The sequence below is a fragment of the Hypanus sabinus genome, chromosome 2, assembly GCF_030144855.1.
Source record: "Hypanus sabinus isolate sHypSab1 chromosome 2, sHypSab1.hap1, whole genome shotgun sequence".
Taxonomy (NCBI): Eukaryota; Metazoa; Chordata; class Chondrichthyes; order Myliobatiformes; family Dasyatidae; genus Hypanus; species Hypanus sabinus.
Genome location: NC_082707.1, coordinates 120,892,267 through 120,912,345, shown reverse-complemented (window position 1 = coordinate 120,912,345; position 20,079 = coordinate 120,892,267). Strand labels below are relative to the sequence as shown.

At 38.9% G+C, this 20,079-nt stretch overlaps 1 protein-coding gene across 4 annotated transcripts in view; it reads left to right on the top strand.

The window, feature by feature from the left end:
- The window catches only part of bahd1 (bromo adjacent homology domain containing 1), a 71,967-nt gene that overhangs the window by 8,564 nt on the left and 43,324 nt on the right, over nt 1-20,079 (top strand). The window contains exon 1 of one of the 4 annotated variants that reach the window (XM_059953697.1): nt 1,118-1,268. The exons of the other annotated variants lie outside the window; for them this stretch is intronic. The gene's annotated coding sequence lies outside the window, so the exon portion shown is untranslated. Of the gene's footprint in view, nt 1-1,117; nt 1,269-20,079 lie in introns of those variants that run through there. 4 annotated transcript variants of the gene reach the window in all.

The following is a 20,079-nucleotide window of genomic DNA, read 5'->3' as shown; positions in this document are numbered from 1 at the left end:
TGATTGACTCCAGTGACTTTTTTTTGGATGAAGTTATTGAAGTTTTGTCAAAGACTTCTATCCAACTTACTTTTACTCAACTGTCTCAGTCTTTTGCTTCAGCTGTGAGCTGAATTGGTTCTCATGAACACATGGTGATGCTGCAAGTATATCAGTTGAATAATCTGTTGGTGGCAGTTGTTTTTGTCTCAAAACATTGAATTGAATAATAACACTGCAAGATGTTTTTCTTGGCTGAATTCAAATTAAAAGGTTGTAAATTGAGAGAGGTATATTATATTACACAGTTTCAGGACAAAAACCATTTAAATAAGATACAGGAGAGTTGTTGGCACCAGTGGTGTGTACTCTAGAATGGTTTACACCTTCAAGACAGGAGAGCTGTTGAGCTGAGTTTAGAGATTTAAGTGTATTCTCAGATTCCAGCTGATTAATTATTTATACTTTATAAAGATATATGTACTGTAGTGATGTGTTGCTATGCATGCCATTATCCCTGCTAATTTAATTAATACAACATTATCCCACTTATTTTAGCTGACTGCTTATTTTTGTACTGAGAGTTTGTTGTGCTTTTACTTTGATTGGAGTTTGAGCAAGTTTTTAAGGATGGTTTGCAGCCTGATTCATATTGTGTGGATTTGATATCAGGTGAACTAAAGAGATTTACAAAGTTAATATGATGAATTATTCTTGAAGTGGTTGTCTATCTGGAGTTTAACTGTTATGCAGCACCATGCTATTGAGTGCATAGCTGCTAGGTGATGCATTACAGATTATGTTCTAAAGTACAAATATGTATGAGAGAGATGCTGAAAGTTTGATTTTTTTTGGAAAAAAGGTTGTCACATGTTTTGTTTTTAGTTATTGTTGCAACTTTCTGGTGACTTTTATGGTAATAGTTAGCTGTGAATTTTGCAGTTCATGTCATCTGGAGTTTATTTAGAGGTTGCTCAGAGTGCTAAAATAATACATTCCGGTTTATGTTATGGTTTGTGTTCAGTAAACACTAGATAGGTGTGTTGATTGCCATTCAAAGTTGACCTTTTTTGTCCTGACAAGCTGTCTTCCTGGCGAGGACAGAAAATATGTCAGATTCTGTTGCATCTATCTCAACTTTAAAACCCTTAACAATCAATGAAATATTTCGCTGTTTGGGATGATGGTATTCTACTTCACTGCAAATCTGTATGAGGCAAGAGTGCTACCTTCTGGGGTTTTCGAATGGCCAGACGGAGACAAGGCTAAAGTGAGAGGTGTATTGCCTGGTAAGCAATTCTTACTTACAGAATTTGTCCTGTTCTTTGAGATGTTATAAATTGTAGTCATTTTCTTTAAAACCTACTTTGTTTCCTTAAAAGAAACATGTAGGCATAGAGGGTGTCCCCGGATTACGAACGTCTGACTTACGAGCAACTGGTACTTGCAAGCAGCCTGTCATAAAGCCTATTATATTAAAAATTCATCAGCTCGAGGAAGGAGAACACCATCCACCATTTTAAGTCGGATCACGTTGCCGTTAATACTGTTGATTGTGTAACTTTGTATTTGGCTTAAATTTTTCTTAGCAAGATTCACCCTGACCTCCTTTTCCAGTCAGCACCGCCCCCACTTGTCCTATTTAATCTGTCTCAGTGTGGGAGGACTTCAGGACCCGGGGGAGTTCGGGACCCGCCACCCGTGGCTGCCGCTGAATCCTTAGTGTTTCTGTTCCGTTGACGGAAAACAATCACGATTGAAAATAAAGTGGAAATAATAAAGCAATTGGAAAGAGGTGAAAGGCCATCGGTCATTGGAACAGCATTAGGCTACAGTCAGTCAACGATTGGAACAATTTTAAAGGATAAAGTAAGAATAATGGAGCATGCGAAAGGCCCTGCCCCGATGAAAGCTACAATTATTACTAAGCAACGCAGTGGTTTAATTATTGAAATACATACGTTTCTGAAGTGTTATATGCATAGAAAGGAAAAATATATACTTTCTACTAAGACAAATGTTTGACTGACTGACACTAAGTAATACCAGATGTACCTGTTCCGAATTACATAGAACATAGAAATCTACAGCACATTACAGGCCCTTCGGCCCACAATGTTGTGTATGTACAAATCCGACTTAAAGACGGACTCGGGAATGGAACTCGTTCGTAACCCGGGAACACACTATAGTTTTAAAAACTATAGTTGTATTAGGATAACTAGAATTCCTGTCCAACCATTATTTGAGAGATGAGCTCTGTGATTGGTCTATGTAAAACTCCTTGTAGACTTGTAGCCGGTTAGTTTCTTTCTTAGTTTGAGTAGTGATCAAATTGGCATGATTGATGTACTGTTGTTTTGGTGTGGAAGCATTACATATACTTTGAAGTACTGAAAGTTTAAATCACAAGGTTTAAATTTTTCTTTTATTTTAGATACCTTACAGATGAGTGCATAAAGGAGAAACTTGAAGTTTTCTAGTACAAAGCTGATTGTTTTTCTTAGCTGAGTACATGTTTGCTTTCCCTTCAATGCTATGGCCATCCCCAGCTGGCAAGAACAGAAGAGAAACCCGTTCCTCAGGGTTTCATCCGTCAGTACTGCATTGTAATTGATTTCTAGGCATTATCTTAGCAGTGGTGGGAGTGAGGGAGGATCTGGTGGAACATGAAGCCACCTCCGGTAGCTTCATTATGATCAAGAACTGAGGTACCATAATCATATACCTGATGCTTGGTTTTCAAGCATACATGTGGGTTTGGTACTTTTATTTCCATTCTTGATTGCCATTTCACAGAGCAACTTACGGTGACATTTCAGATGGTAGCTAAGAGATGTGGACCTCAAGTTGTATATGTGCCATACTGGATTAAATATATATATATCTGTGTGTATATGCGGAGAGCAAGCTTGTAAATCTGTCGGGAGCTAAGCACGTTGGGAATGGTGAAGAACCACGGGAGAGGTGGGACAGGTGGCAGAGAAGGAGTGCCAGGGGCAAGGGGTGGTGTTGGTACAGACACACCCAGTCCTGAGACACCAGGCAAGGGCATTCAATTCCAAACAATTGGTTTGGAATTACAGAATGTCTGTCCCGTCCTTCTCACTCCCTCCCCTCTCCCTTCCCTTTTTCCCAACTATGATTCCCCTCTCCCTGCCCCCTTCCCACTCTTAGTCCACAACAGAGACCCATATCAGAATCACGTGCCATGAATTTTGTCTTACAGCAGTAGTACAGTGCAATACATATAAAATATATTTGTGTGTAAGAATTTTGTACAGTCTTGTATTTCCTTCCTTAAGGAAGGACATCAGTGGATCAAATAGGATTTTTTGACGGTCCAATAATTTTATTGTCACAATTGAAACAACAGATTTCAAAAAGTACCAGGATTTGTTGTTGAGGAACCTCGACATACAGTTCTGTGAATATGGTTTAGAAATTGGGATTAGACTGGGTGGCATTTCACAAACCTGTTGTAAAAATCCTCTGATTCTCTTGCTAATATTAAATACTAGATCCAGTAGAGGCTGTGAGACCAGCAGCAACTCAACTGCTGTCTGAAGATCTGTGCCCTACAACTTAACTGTTCTGACATACCTAAACACTGACACCAATCTGTCAATGTGTAACGTTTGCCCTGATGCATCCTGTCCACAAAAGATGCAAAAATCCAATCCATCTTATTACCACCTATTTGATTTATTCTTATTCGTCAGCAAACTGGTAGCACTGTCAACGACACTCTCTTCATTTGGGCACATCTCCCCATTAACTAGCTCAGTTGGGTTTTTACCAGAAATACTCAGTTCCAGATCCCATCACACCCTTGGTCCAAAAGGAGATTTCTTGAAGGTAGGTGAATGTGCCTGCTCTGAACATCAAGGCAGCATTTGTCAGAGTAGCATTAACATGCCCTGGTAAACTGAAATCAGTGGGCATCAAAGAAAATAATGCTCCCTCTAAGGGAAGGTGGTTAGAATTGTTGGGGGTCAAGACATGATTGCAGGGCTGCTCAGGATAGTGTTCTAAATCCATATAAATCCAGAGCTACTTCATCAGTAACTTTCCTTCCACCACTGAATCTAAGGTAAGGATATTCAGTGATTTGCACATTGATCAAGTTGTAACCCATCCTGTAATGTTTTAACATTCTTCCGGGGTTGATAAATGTCAGTAAGCATTTCTGTTATATGATCATCCCAGCATAGGAGAGTTTAACCTCTATCCTTGATGTTGAATATCCTGGGGTGGTTGCCATGATCTCAAAGCCCAACGGATCAATGGCAAATTCAGTGACCATAAGAACATGTCAGAGGCTGTGTATCATGCCTGAGTGACTCAACTCCTGACATCTTATGAGCATCCCACAATTTACAAGACACATCAGGATATAAATAGAAGCAGAATCAGATTTAATATTGTTTGCATATGTCATGAAATTTGTTAACTTTCCAGCAGTAGTACAATGAAATACTGATAAATATAGAGAAAAATGTTGTTGCATTTAGGATATATATGTCTATTAAGTAGTTAAAATAAGTCATGCAAAAAAACCCAGGAATAAATGATGCCATTTAAAACTCAGATGATAGAGGGGAAGAAGCTGTTCCTGAATCACGGAGTGTGTGCCTTCAGGCTTCTGTACCTTCTTCCCGATGGTAACAGTGTGAAGAGGGCATGTCCTTGGTGGTGGGGCTCCTTAATGATGTATGCTGCCTTCCTAAGGCACTGCTCCTTGAAAATGTTTTAGATACTGCGAGGCTGGTATGCATGATGGATCTGACTAATTTTACAAGTTTTTGCAACTTGATCTTGTGCATCAGCCCTCCCTACATCAGACAGTGAGGGAGCCAGTTGGAATACTCCTCATGGTACATTTGTAGAGGTTTCTGAGTGTTTTATTTGACAAACCAAATCTCAAACTCCTAATGAAATATAGCCAGTGTCTTGCCTTTATAGCTGCATCAATACGTTCTGTCTAGATTAGGTTCTCAGAGATATTGACACCCAGGAACTTGAAATTGCTCACTCTCTCCACTTCTGATCCTTCTATGAGGATTGGTTTGTGTTCCTTCATTTTGCCCTTCCTGAATTCTACAGCCAGTTCTTTGGTTTTGCTGACGATGAATGCAAGTTTGTTGCTGCAACACCACTCAACTAACTGGTGTATCTTGCTCCTGTGCACCCTTTCGTTATCATCTGAAATTCTGCCAACAGTAGTATCATCAGCAAATTTGTAGATAGCATTTGAGCTATGCCTAGCCACACAGTCATGGGTGTAGAGAGAGTAGAGCAGCGGGCTAAGCATAAAACCCTATGATACACTGCCGTTGATTGTCAGCAAGGTGAAGATGTTACTTCTGATCTGCACAGATTATGGTCTTCCGGTTATGAAGTTGAGGATCCAGTTGCAGAAGAAGGTACAGAGGCTTAGCTTCTGTGGCTTTTTGATCAGGAATACTCTGCATTTGCCTTGATGTGTATCACTTCATCAGTTCGAAAGAAGTTCATTGCCAACCAGGACAAAGCCTGCTTGCTTGTCATCCTTAACAGTCATTCCATCCTCCAGTTGTGCACAGTGGCTGCTGCATTTGCCATTTCAGTTGCTTGCTCAGGATATTACAATAACTTGCAACCTCTACTTTCAAGATTGATGTGCACAGTGGGTATATAGGAACACTACCTCCTGCAGGTTTCCATCGATGTCGCACATCAAACTGACTTGGAACTGTGTTGCTGGTGCTTCAGTATGGATTCCAAATCCTTAAACTCCTTCCGCAATGGTACTGTAGGAACACGTTGACAGAAAGAACTGCAGATGCTCAAGGTGACAGCTCACTGCCATCTTCTCAGTGGCACTTAAAGACTGTAGTTAAATGCTAATCTTGCCAGTGATATCTCGAACTCAGAAGAATAAATGGATTAAAAGAATTTACTTTGCTTTCTGTAAACTGATGTAAAATTCCCCAGATGCTTTAAGTGGGGTAAATGTATGTTTGCATCACAAATGCAACAGCAATATATGAGAGGTGTGAAAAATCAAAATAAAATGGCAAGTACTGAAAATATTCAGCAGGTTACTCAGTATCTGTGGAGTAAGAAAGGAGTTAATGTTTTGCATCTATTATCTTCATAATAGCCTACAGACAACATTAAAAATTATCTAAATGTTATTGCAGTTTGAAAGAGACACTAAAGGTTGCAGATGCTTGAATGTGGAGCAACAAAAAAGCTGCTGGAGGAGCTCAGTGGGTTCAACAACATCTGTGGGAGAAAAGGAATTGTTAAAAGTTTTAGGTCAAAACTCTGCATAGTTTATCCGAAGCGTTGATAATTCTTTTCCTCCCACAGTTACTGTTCAACCCGCTGAGTTCCTCCAGCAGTTTATTTGTTGCTGTAATTTGTGGGAGCATGCTTTTGCAAAGTTTTTGTTCCAAAACCACAATTTGATATTAAGCACTTTGGCTAACTCAAGGTCAGGAATCCCTGAACAAGTTCATCTTGTGTTCACTCTCACACAGGCACTGTCTCTTAGCTATTCTCCTTTTATTGCTCTCCATTCCTTCTATATTGGTAACTTTCATTCATTCTTGTTCTTTCTCATTATTTTCATGATTTCAGTTTGAGGTGCCAAAACATTTTGAGATTTTCTTTCTCATCAGTTTCTATAGTCAGTAAAAGAGAGATAGCAAGAGATTGCATGGAGGACTAGTCATCACCGTCCAAGTTCTATACCAGGTGTGGGTTAATTTGAGTATACTGAAATACTTGGAGAGTAGTGCATGAAAGAGTTAGTTCTTAAATAGGTAGTGAGAAGGTATTTGGGAGCACAGATTCCAGTTGTTGTTGATTTATCATTGAGACATTAATATCAGCTACAAAGTTAACAAACTGTATAGAATCTCAGTTTCTAAACATGTCTGCTTTATAAGTTGTGTGACTTGCCTGAATCCTTACTGGTTGGGTATTTCCTAGTTTCTGTGTGGTCCTCATGACCTGATGTAAGGTGGTCTGTTCCTAAAGGATGTGGGCTAGGTAAGTTAAAGCCACATTAGATGGGAGACTCCCTGGAGATGAGGTCATGTGATGTGGGGTGAGCTCATGCAAATACAGGCCAGCTCTGAATGGGGAGTTTGTGTGAGATCCAGTCTTTTTTCATGACCTTTCTTGCGTCTGTTCAGAGAGACTACTCTTTCTAAGTGGACCATGACATGCATATCCCTGCTTGTAAGACTGCCTAGGTTTTGTATAGCGTGACAAAGATGATCTGAATATTTAAGTAAACTTGTTTGGTGCATCTCTTTTATTTAATTCTTGAGTCTGCCTGACCTGATCGTAAAGTATGATTGTACAGATTGTCAATTTGAAGTGACACTGAAGACCATAATAATCCTTGGCTGAAATACTGTTACTAGCTATTTAAAATGAATTATTTTACAAAGGTAATTAACACACATTTTCCAAAGCATATCTGTGTCACTGTATTAAATGACGAGGTCAAGAAGATGAGGCATTGAGGAAGAGAGAAATGGCCTGGTTTCTGTGATTTGGCTTCAGTGCAGTTTCATTGTCATCTGTCACATAATTACTCAAACTGCACTCGTTTGCTACTCAGCATTCCTGAGATGGATTTTAATTAAAGCATAATAATTATGAACCAAACATTTATTCTGTTTGTCAAGCTGACTGGCTAACAAGTTCACTAATGGTGAATAGCAATGTATTGTCATCACATTGCTGCTCAGTTTATCATTATTGGGGAATGCTTTTTGTTAAGTCAAATAAATAGGAATCTGAATGGAATATGGTTGAAGCTGTAAGTCTGTTTGTTGACATATTATGAATGCTTCTCTAGCATGTGAGATAGTTTCATAGAAAATTATACTTTTTTCCCAGGGAGGGAATCATTTAGTGCCTTTAACAAACTTGGGACATTCCAACCCACTGCAAGTGGGTCAATTCTTTTCATAGTGTAGAAAATTACAGTAACTTTGCACACAGCAATGGTATGTTGGTTGAGAAATAAATATTGGCCAATGAACAGGTAGGTATCTTTTTTCCAGCTCAGAATAGAAAGTAGACCATTTAGCCTCTTGTGCTAGGGAAAAAGAGGCCCAATAATTTGTTGCTTGAATTATTCTATATCAAATTTTATAAGATTGCTGTTATAAAATACTTGCTGAGTGTGCTGAAAGGCAAGCTTGGATGATCTATTCAAATCTTAGGCCCCTAGGGCCAGGCATACAATTAAGAGGAATGTTACCTGAGGCAAAACAGAGAACTCCTAATGAGTAGGTTCTTCGTTTCCTTGAATATACATCATAGTCAGTTAACGCATTAGCAAAAACATAGTTTTTTCTTGAACCACAGTCCAGAAACCTGTGTTGTATTCTGACTTCATTTGCAGTTTTGCCTTGGGAGCAAAGCAAAGTGAGGGGAATTAATTACTTTAGGTTTTGACCTTGAGGCTAATTTGTTCAACGTGCACGAAATTGCTGTTATTGGAACTTCACAAGAAGTGCTTGAGAAATGAAATGAAAGGAGTGGACCAGGTTAGGAGTTAAATGTCTCAATGATACTCAATTTTGTGAGTAATATTTAATAGGGGGGGGGGATTTCCCTTGTTTGTTATAAAGGAGCTGTAGTTGAAAGTACAGCGGAAACTAGAAGTGCTTAAGTTATTTAAGTAGCGGGACAGATTAATAACTAAACATGTTTCAATAATGAGATGTATACATAAATGATGGTTTCTGAGTAGCTCTCTATGTTTTACATTTGGATCACAGTGTGAGGATCCAAAAAAGACAAAATACACAAGTATGTGAAAAATTATTAAAGAAAACTAGACTTGGTAATGAAAACATTGAAAGTACTAATGATTGTAAAACCTAATCTCATTCACTAAAATCTACTGTCCTTCTGCATGGCTTGTGTGTTATTCCATCAGAATATTCAGCACCCCCCCCCCACCCCCCCCCCCCCATGCTTATTCCACTGTGCATAATATCTTGGCAGATCTTTTACCTCAGTGCCAGTTTGCTGTACTAATCCCCCAGCCCACAATTCCCTTAACATCTAAACACTTATTGATCTGTACCTATATATTTGTTAATTGGGCCTCTCCCACAGTCATGAGATTTACAAAGATATATTACTGTTTGAGTAATCTAATTTCGTTTCATCTGTCTTTGTTTTAGAGTCATAGATAATAAAACATGGAAACAGGCCCTTTGGCCCAACTCATTCCTGTTAACTAATTTGCCTAATTCAGCAAGTCCAATTGACCCTCATTTGGCTCATATCTCTCTAAATCTTTTCTGTCAAGGTGCCCTTTAAACATCATAATTGTGCCTGGCTCCACCATTTCCTCGGGTAACTCATTCTCTGTGCGAGAAGAGTTTCCCCCCTTAAGTCTATTTTAACTACTCACCCTACTTTAAACATCTACCTTCAAACATTTGTTTCTCCTACCGTAAGGAGAACAGTGTGGCTGTTTGTCTTATTGACTTTATAAACCTCTAACACAACCTTTCAGTCTCCTATGCTCCAGGGGGGAAAAAGTCCCAAGTCCCAGTCTCTCCTTAAAATTTCAACTCTTCAGTCCCAGTAATGTACTCCTATCTCTTTGTACACTCTCTGCAGTTTGATGACATGCTTTCTATAGCATGGTGACCAGCCACCCTGATGCATCAGACATCCCAAAATATGTAGTTGGTTGGTTAACTGATCTCTAATTTGGTAGAATTCTGTTGGAAGTTGATGGGAATGCGGAATAAATGTTTAGGATTTGTATAAAATAGTGTAGGATGAGTTAAATGGATGCCTGATAGTTGGCAGGAACTTGGTTGGTTTAGCTGTGCTGTATGATGCCATGGACCTTAGATTTTCAAAATTTCCTGGCAATCAAAGTGTTTTCTGAAGTCTGGTGAAAAAGAGGCAAAATTGGCAGGTTAGATGAATAATATTAAGTACAAGAAAGTGATTGGACTTTTTGAGGATTCAGGAAGGTTTTGTCTGACAGCAAAGCTGATGTTGCAGTTCTGTAATTTAAAATACTAATAAGGCATTGGTTGATCAATTAATTTAGTAATGCTAGTGGTTCCCAGAATTGGGGCTGGAAGCACTAATATGGAAGTGTTTAAAAACTGCTTAGGAATAGTCAGTGCAGTGCAAGGTTAATTTTTATAAAAGGTTTTTATGTTGACCTGCTTATTGTGGCTTCAACCATTGTTAGTCATGTCATTAGCATCCAGACAGCATTTGAAATTAGGATTAAATTTTCTGGATTACTCAATTTTAATCAGGTGTGTCGTGGGTTGTGGGTGGAGAGATGTGGAAAAAATTGCCTTGCACATCCTCGTACCCAAATGTTTAATATCCCATAAAGTATTTTTGAAATGTAGTCACTGTAGTATTAAATGAAATGCTCATCACCCTTTAATGCCTTCTTGAGGGAGCAGAGAGACCTATCATCTTGATGGAAAGTGCAGTAGCGTAATTTACCGCATCAAAATGACATGTTAGATTACACTAAGCCTTTTGTAGAGCACTACAGCACAGATGTAGGCTCTTAGGCCGATCTAGTCCACACCGAAATACAGGTGGCCCCCGTTTTTTGAACTTTCGCTTTATGATAGCTCGCTGTTGTGAAAGACCTACATTAGTACCTGTTTTCGCTAACCAAAGAGGATTTTCGCTTTTACGAAAAAAAGCTTTATACATGTGTATACCCCAAGAAAGACTACCATGACCGTGAAGCCTTGTGCGTGCACAAGTTATGTGCGCACGCGTGTACATGCCTATTTTTTTCTCTCCAATCAATTTCAGCTCACTGTCTTCCCGATTTTGACAAGTGAAACTACACCATACATAAAATATTTCTACTTTATATAGGCTGTATAGTTATCATATCATTCCTGCTTTTACTATATGTTAGTGTTATTTTGGGTCTTGTGTGTTTATTTGGTTTGATTTAGTAGGTTATTTTTTGGATCCAGGAACGCTCAAAATTTTTTTCCCATATAAATTATGGTAGTTGCTTCTTCGCTTTATGACATTTCGGCTTACAAACGGTTTCATAGGAATGCTGTACCGTCGGTAAGCAGGGGAAACCTGTAATATTCTATCTAACCTGCACCCGGACCATAGCCTTCCATACCCCTCCCATCATGTACCTATCCAAATTTCTCTTAAATGTAATCGAACTTGCTGGTTGCTCATTCCACACTCTGACTGAAGAAGTTCCTCCTCATGTTCAGCTTAAACATTTCACCTTTCACCCTTAACTCATGACCTCTAGTTCTGGTCTCATCCAGTCTCAAAGGGAAAAAGCCTGCTTACATTTACCCTATCTAAACCCCATATGATTTTGTCTGCCGCTATCAAATCTACCCTCATTCTTCTCCACTTCAGGGAATAAAGTCCTAACCTATTCAGCCTTTCCCTGTAACTCAGTGCTTCAAGTCCCAGCAACATCCTTGAAATTTTTCTCTGTACTCTTTCAATCTTATTGACTATTTTCCTGTAGGTAAATGACCAGAACTGGACATAATAGTCCAAATTAAGCCTCACTAATGTCTTGTGCAACTTCAGCATCTCAACTCCTGTACTCAGGACTTTCATTTGTGAATGCCAATATGTGAAAGCTTTCAAGGAATTATCGAGTTGTATTCCCAAATCCCTCTGTTTTATCTCACACAGCAGTGCCCTACCATTCACTGAGTAAGTACTACCCTGGTCTGTCCTCCAAAGTGCAACACCTCACACTTGTCTGCATTAATTTCTTTCTGCTATTTTTCAACCCATTTTCTCAGCTGGTCCAAAGCCCACTTCAAACTTTGACAGCCTTCTTTGCTGTCTACTGCATCATGCCTTCATCTTGGAATCAACTGCAAATTTGCTGATACAATTTACCACAGTATCATCCAGATCATTCTATTCAGAGAGGCTTCAAGCACTCTTTGGCTTCTCCCACAAAGACAATGTCTAATCCAATTTACTATCTCTGAAACTTTTTGACTAATCTCCCATGTGGGACCTTGTTAAAGTTCCATTGCCTTTGCTTCATCAACTTTCCTGATAACTTCCTCAAAAACTAAGATTGGTTATACATAAATACTTAACTAGATGTTTGACTGGGAATGATATCTGTGAATCTTAGTGAGACAAGGGAAAATATTAGTGCTGCTCAGATTGTGTTGTTTTAAGATAAGAAAATATGTAGAATATTATAAGACAGAAATATGCCACTGATATCAAGTTCATATCCCATAACTCCCAAGTTTTTCCCCAATAGTCCTTTATACTTGAAGTTTTTTTTTTAAAAAATACACTCTGATTCAACAAATTTTCAATACCATACTGCATTAAAGTTGTTCTTATTGATGTGAACTATATTGCAAGGAGCGACCATTCCAGAATTATTTCACCAGCTGTAAGATATTTGGGAACATCCTAAAGTTGTAAAAGGCTTCTCAATGCTTCATTGTCTAGAATTTCTTATCAGAATCAGGTTTATTATCACCGGCCTGTGATGTGAAATTTGTTGACTTAGCAACAGTAGTTCAATGCAATACATAAGCCTAGCAGAGAGAGAAAAAAATAATAATAAATAAATAAGCAAGTCAATTACAAATATTGAATAGATTTTTAAAGATGTGCAAAAACAGAAATGCTGTATATTTTTGTAAAAAAAGTGAGTTAGTATCCAAAGATTCAATGTCCATTTAGGAATTGGATGGCAGAGGGAAAGAAGCTGTTCCTGAATAGCCACACTGTCATGTATATGTAGAGAGTAGAGCAGTGGGCTAAGCACACACCCCTGAGGTGCACCAGTGTCAGGTCATTTCTTAAACTCCTGCACAAAAGTATGACTTCTCCTTTACAATTATTATTCCTCATCCCTAGTTAAATAATTCTGTGGAAAGCTTTGCGTAAGTAGTTTCAGATTTAAGATTTTGGACTTCCCTTAGTATGACTTGCATCAGAGAGACTCTAAAGAACTTTGCCATTGGATATGAAACTAGTTGGGCAAAGTTCTAAGAGTGTACCTAACATGGAAGGTAAAGCTTGAAAGTTTTTAATAGCTGTGACTTATATTGCTGATCCTCATACTAAACAATGTCTGACTGTTTGGCCCAGTGGCTTCCGTTTACTATGAATGCCCATTAGTCACCTACACAGCAATTCCTGAAGTTAAGAGTGTAGAATGGAGTTAAAGGTATCTTGAAATAGGGATGAACAGTGTGCCAAGTTGAAACCTTTATTGGTTACATCCTAAAATAGTTTATTAAACTGGAATACCAGGGTGCAAATTAATCCATTTCATGGTCCCTTTAACTTGCAATCTATTGAAATTTCTCCACTTCTCACATAATTTTCATCACTTCATTATCAGCAGGTCTTTGGCTGCATAGGCATTGAATTCTGAATTATTTTAAACCTGTCCCTCTCTCTCTTCCAATTCTCTCCATAAAACTTGCCAAAACCTGACCAAAGTTTACATTGCTAACCAAAGCTTCCTGTAACTTGGTGTCTTATTTTAGTTGCTAACTTCATTGACAACTCTTTCACAAATTTAAAAGACTTAAAGAAGTGCATATTGTAATATGGTTCCAGTATCTAAATAAAAGATTCATTTTCTTCTGTGGGAAAAGAAACAGTTGAAGATGTTTCATTGGAACTGAAAAGTAGACTAGACCTTGTAAAGCAGCAGGGAAGGGAAGGAGGTCTCTAAGAGGGTGAAACCTAGTTAGTTAGTTAGTTAGTTAGTGAGTGAGCAGGTAGTGACAACATAGACAAAAGGACATGGAAGAATGTGGAAGTTGCAAAATGCAGAGTAGGAGGGTATGCCTGGCAGGTCAGGCTAGGGCTGTCGGGCACACCCAGAAAGAGAGAAAGCAGCAGGAGGAAACCTGTGTTAGTATATAACTAATACAGAAATACCAAGTTACCTGAAGTTGTAGAGTTCCACCATTGAGCCAGATGATTATAATGTGCCCAGACAGAAGATTCCTTCATTTTCAAGTAAGCTTGACCAGAATGACATCTTCATAATGTGCAGTGTGCTCCAGAAAACTAATGAAATACAAGTATTTAGACTGGAAGTATTTACTCTTGTCTAATATATTTTTTAAAAATTTGTTTGGCAGAGAGCTTTTTATTTTAATCATTGTTGTAGGCTACTTGGCAGCACTTCCTGCAGGCATCTCAATCAGTAAAGAACATTAAAAATGGGCTGCTCTGATAAATATTGAAAAGTGAGTAGCACTCTTATTTCTGTTGAAAGTTTATGGGTGTTCATTGCACTTGAGCTGGAGTTAAAGTGTACATTCAGAGCAGATTAAGGTGGGGGGGGGGGCTGCTGTTGGAGAAGCCATGTTTCTGAGGAGATGTCAAACTAAACATTTCATCCTCTTTCCACACTCACAAAAGACTTCACAGCACATTTCAAAGGGGTCAGGACAAATACTCAGTGTCCTGATCAATACTTCTCACAACACAATATATGCAATACCTGGAGAAGCCATTCCTTGTCACAAATAAGCACATTCCTTTCATTTAAACAAGTTCTTCATTAGCTGTAATTCATATGGGGATATGAGGCAACTGCTGAGATTTGTGTTGGATCCACCAGCTCTACCTCAAAACGTAGAGGATATGCTTCATGTGCAGTCAGATGGGTATTTTATAGGATGGTGATTCCTTCCACTGTTTACAGTGGTGTTCCATGTGCTTCCAATTCCCAGGAGTCAGTAGAGTGTTGTACTTTCAAGGACATTTTGAAAACATTCTTGAATCTTCTGTTCATTGAGTAATCTTTCCATGACACATTTGAATAGAATAGAAAGACTGCTTCAGGAGTGTGGTGTTCTCTGTCCATCTGAATGACATAGCTTGCTCAATAAACTGGGGGAAGACGCCAACCTTGATTGACTTCTGCCTCAAGTAGTTTGTTTAAGTTTATAGAGGCAGGTTTTCTTTATTTTTTGAGATACAGCATGGAATAGGCCCTTCCGGCCCTTGGTGCTGCACCACCCAGCAACCCCAAATTTAACCCTAATCAAGGAACAATTTATAACAATCATTTAACTTATCAACTGGTACATCTTTGGACTTTGGGAGGAAACCGGGACATCCAGACGAAACCCACGCATGATAGGGAAAATGTACAAACTCCTTACAAACAGCAGTGGGGTTACTGGAATTCTTCCAGCACTTTAGGATCCCTTCTGTGGTTAGTCCAACATCTGGAAGTATTGAGGAGAGCAAGGTCATTGCTGCCTGATAGAGAAGTTTGATATGAGATTTGAGTCCTATATCTTGGAATATGCTTGGTCAGCCAAAGACTATGTTGATGTACATAAAGGTGATGGTGTGTTTCATCCACGGATGTCTTGAAAAGTGGTGGATATGAGAAGTGGACCATGTTTTTCAGGGTCTCACCATGAACTTGAAGGTGGTATTGTACAATGATGGTGGTGCAGATTGGTTGTAGATCGTTGATTTTTGAGTGTAAGGGCTGTTATCCTTTTTATGTTTAATGAATGAGTCAAAGTTAACTTGGAGCACCCAAATGTGGGTATCATTTGCTGCTGTTGCTACCAAGTGTGAGGTAACCATGGTTCTAGAATGGAGACTACATGGGTTCAACATCTTATTTGCTCTGCTCTATTGGAAATCTTGTTGAGGTGTAACATTGCAGAAAGAAAGATTGAATCTTGCATGACTGCACCAAGATGATCTCTGTGGATCAGATTAGTTAGGTTAATGGATACAATGTTATCATTAAGTAAATGAATGAATTTCTGCAAGCAGCAGAATTTGAGGGTACTTTTCAGTCCTTTTGGGTTGCCAAAGTTAAAGATTTGGTAAATGTCAAAATAGGCATGTTACATCTCCTGGAGTTGTTCAGAGGTGAAAATCCTGTCTGCTGTGTGTCTATAGGATAAAATCCACACTGTAATTCCAGCAGTTATGCACTGGCCACTGGGCAGAGCTTTAACATCTTGCTGTTAAAGAATACACTTATAACTGGAGTGTCAGCTTGACAAGGTCAATACTCTGGAGCCAATTCCAAATAAGAGAGTATGTAAGTTACAGAGAAATATTACTCACTTTTCTATGCATAGTTGTATGTTCCATATTTTCCCAATAAATGCATGCAAAAAGACTCAGTATTACTTGGGCAGATATTAAATCCTGAACCAATATTGTTTTTCAAAAGAAACCACTCCAGGGACTATTTTACTAACCTTGTTATGGCAGTTGGAGAGTACCAATGTTTCTTGGTGTCACTTTCATGCTCCAAAGTACCCTCAAAAAATTTTTAATTATGTGCAACTATGCACTAATCAAAGCAAGATCTTGCTGTGATTTGAATGTGTCCTTGCACAGTTTGTTCTAAACTACCTCCAATTTCAAATGAAGCTTAGAGACGCGAGAGACTGCTGATGCTGGAATCTGAAGCATTAAAAGAGGGTCAGGCAGCGCTGTCTGTTTCTCTACACATGCTGGTTAGATAGCTGAAATCTTCTGTCTAATTTTGGGTACCTTACTGCTGGAAGAATGTCAATACTTTTGAAAAGATGCAGGGGAAACTTAACTGATTAATAAATGAGTTGTTATTTGGCAAAACTTTTTTTTAACAAAAGCAATGATTGTTCTCTCAAGTTTAACTGCTTGATGTTGAAGAATGAGGGATCTTGAGATGATAGCTCATGGAAGATAAATGTTGTGGCTTAAAAACCGAGTAAGTATTGAGTTATGCTCATTGGCAAAACATATTCTGAGTAGTTAAAAAGTGTAGTTTCATAAAGCAAGCTGATGTGATCTGGGAAAGACTGCCTGAAAGAATGTGATGTAAATGGGTTAAATAGAAATTTTCAAAAGGATTTGCATTTGATTCTAAAATAACTGGGAGTCAAGGCCAGGAATTGGATAGCAAAGGGGAGTGGATGGTCTTCTATACTGCTCAGTTTTATAATTCAGGAGTGCAGTGTTTGTTTTAAAACACTTGGGTTGTAGTTGGCAAGGTGGCTTTAATGATTGTGTTTGGTAGAAAATCAGTGCTAACATAAATTGTGTAAGGTAGCGCAAAAAAAATCACAGGCATGTGGCTTTGGAAGCCTTTTTTGAAGCTTTGACCATGTGGTTGTCATCATTGTTCATTTTCTGTCTATTACAAACTCGTTGAGAGCATTTCAACTCCAAGTGTTATCTATGTATACATATACAGACACTTGCACTCACGCACACACACAGACATGCACAAAACTTGTGATGTGCAGTTTCCAGATAGCATTTATAGTTAACTATCCCTTTTGGATGAGATAGGGATGGGGACAGGGTAGGAGGAGAGACCACTGTTCAGCTCACTGTGGCTGTACTTTGTGGGATCAGTGGTGTAGTGGTTAGGTTTCTGAACCAGTGATTTGGGGCAACAGATTAATAATAAAGAAAAATTTGAGGCACATAATGAAAGATACTGGTTTACTCTGCCCCAGAGTCTGTTCCCCATTCATTCAGTTTTCGTATGAGTGATTTGTATTTTAACTTCACCTGCCTGCCTTGGTTCTATAGCTCTAATAAAATAATTGTTTTGATCAATTTTGAATATTTTTCTGTAAAATAACCCCCCACCTATACCCTTCTGTGCGCAAAGTGTGTCTTGAGTATCCACTGAGAAACATTCCTTTAACTTGTATTATTTGTCTTGTTTCTGGGCTCTCCCCACCCCCTCCTCCATGAGGGAATTACAATTTCTCTCCATCCATTTTACCAAATCCTTTAATCATATAAAAACACCCTAAATTAGGTCACGCCTAACAAGTTTCATGTTGTTTTTCATGTTGTTTGGGAAGCAGTTATGTAAACTGCTCAGCTAAAGAATATGCCATAAATTAGACGTGTTCCCTAGTTATTCACACTGTCAATTAAGGGGATTTGCTGCTAGTTTATAGTATTGATACAGCTTACTTCCTCTTTGTAAGGAATATTTAAAACTTTGCACTTTATAAAAATAGTCCATTTTTTTCCCCCCTTAATGGTTTTGGTGAGTTGGTGATCTTTAATGATGTCTACCCAGCATTCATTTGAAGCCCCAGCCCCAGGCAAGCATCTATTACATCAGATATCACCAATTCTGTGGGGACTACCAGCAATCAGTTCAGCTCATGATTTAAAGTAAATTCTGTGTGTCTCCTGCTTGCCTTCACTGATTGTTGTTCAGAGGTGTGTGGTCTGTTTTCAATGAGTAAATCTGGTTAACGAAACCTTCCCAGTTATTAATCCATTGGATTGTATTTTTCTTTCTCCTTTATCTTTATCTACCTCCTTGATTGTTCCTTGTCTGTGCCCCACTATTACATCCCCCTCAAAGTGTTTAAGGTGGTTTATTTGAAGTTATTGCTAATATTGAGTGAGACATGATATCTCTTGTGCAATACACAGAATTCTGGAGGAACTCAGCGAGTCAGGCAGCATCTGTGGCGGGGAGTAAGCAGTCAGCATTTTGGGCTGAGACTTCCATCAGGACTGAAAAGAAATAGGGCAGAAGCCAGAAAAAGGATGTAGGAGGAATGAAAGAAGTACTAGCAGGTGATAGGTGAGGCAAAAGTGAGTGTGTTGGGGGGGGGGGGAATGAAGTAAGAAGCTAGGAGGGGATAAGCAGAAAAAGTAAAGGACTGAAGAAGGAATCTGATAGGAGAAGAGGGTAGACCATGGAAGAAGGGGAAGGAGGAGGGAAACCTGAAGGAAATAATGGGCAAGTGAGTAGAAGAGAAGGGGTGAAGAGGGTAATCAGAATAGGGAATGATAAAAGAGAGAAGAGAATAGAAATTACCAGAAGTTGGAGAAATTAATGTTTATGCCATCAGGTTGGAAGATGAAATATGAGGTGTTGTTCCTCTAATCTGAGTTTGGCCTTATTCTGGCAGTAAAGGAGACTGTTGATGGATGTGTCAAAATGGAATGTGAAGTCAATTTGAAATGGGGATCCTCCAGGAGATCCCATTTTTGCAGTTGAATGAGCCAAAATGTGTGATGAAGTGGTCCCCCTATCTACCGCGGGTCTGACCAATGTAGAGGAGGCTGTTCTGGGAGCACAGTCGGTGACCCTGAAAGCCTCACAAGTGAAATGTTGCTGCACCTGGAAGAACTGTTTGGGACCCTGAATGGTGGTGAAGGAGGTTGTATAGGTCAGGTATAGCATTTGTCACGATTGTAGGGATCATTGCCAGGAGGGAGATCAGTGGACAAAGGAGTCACATAGAGAGCAATCACTACAGGATCTGAGATATCTTGTGTCCATTCATAAACTTCATTTTTCAGTTTGTACAACAGTATTAACTACGTTGTATATCAATAAGTTTGGTACTGTGGTTCCAGAGATGGTGGGTTGTATTCCTACCATGGCTTCAGTTGTTTAAGGAAATTCAAAGGGCTGCCATTAGTAAATGTGTATATGTCTTAGATTTTTTTTGTAAAATCCTGTCTGCCTAAAAGAAGCATCCTGATCTGGCCTCACAAGGATCGTGGCTTTGCTGACTCTTAACTGTCACTAAGTTGCCAAGGAAACCATTCAGTCATATGAAGCTGTGAAGATGGGCCATAAATAACAGGCAATCTCAATAATGCTCATGCTATAGAATTGAATTATAACACTGGTGAAAGCAATTAACTTTGAAGTTAGAGATCTGGGAGGGGTGTAGAAATATTTCAATTAAGTACCAATTTGTTATTGTTCCTAACTCCCAGTTTCGAGTGACACATGTTACTGAAATCAGATGAGAGCTTATTTTATAGTGACCTACTCCAAACAGCTTTGTGAAGCTTTGGCTTAAAGATCCATGGCCCTCTCTAACACTCTGAGCCTTGCACATTTTGACAACCAAGGGTGAACGTAGTCCTTCAGGCAAGTCTGCAAAGCACATGTGACTTGTCTCATCTTATCACAATTTAAGCTGAAATCACTTTGCAGGAAATCCAGATAATTTTGGAGCCAAGCTTCACTTCAGCAAGGTTTCATATATGCCATTCACTGACTGCTATGTTTTAGGAAGAATAGTGAGTGTGATGTAAAGTAATTTCTCTGAA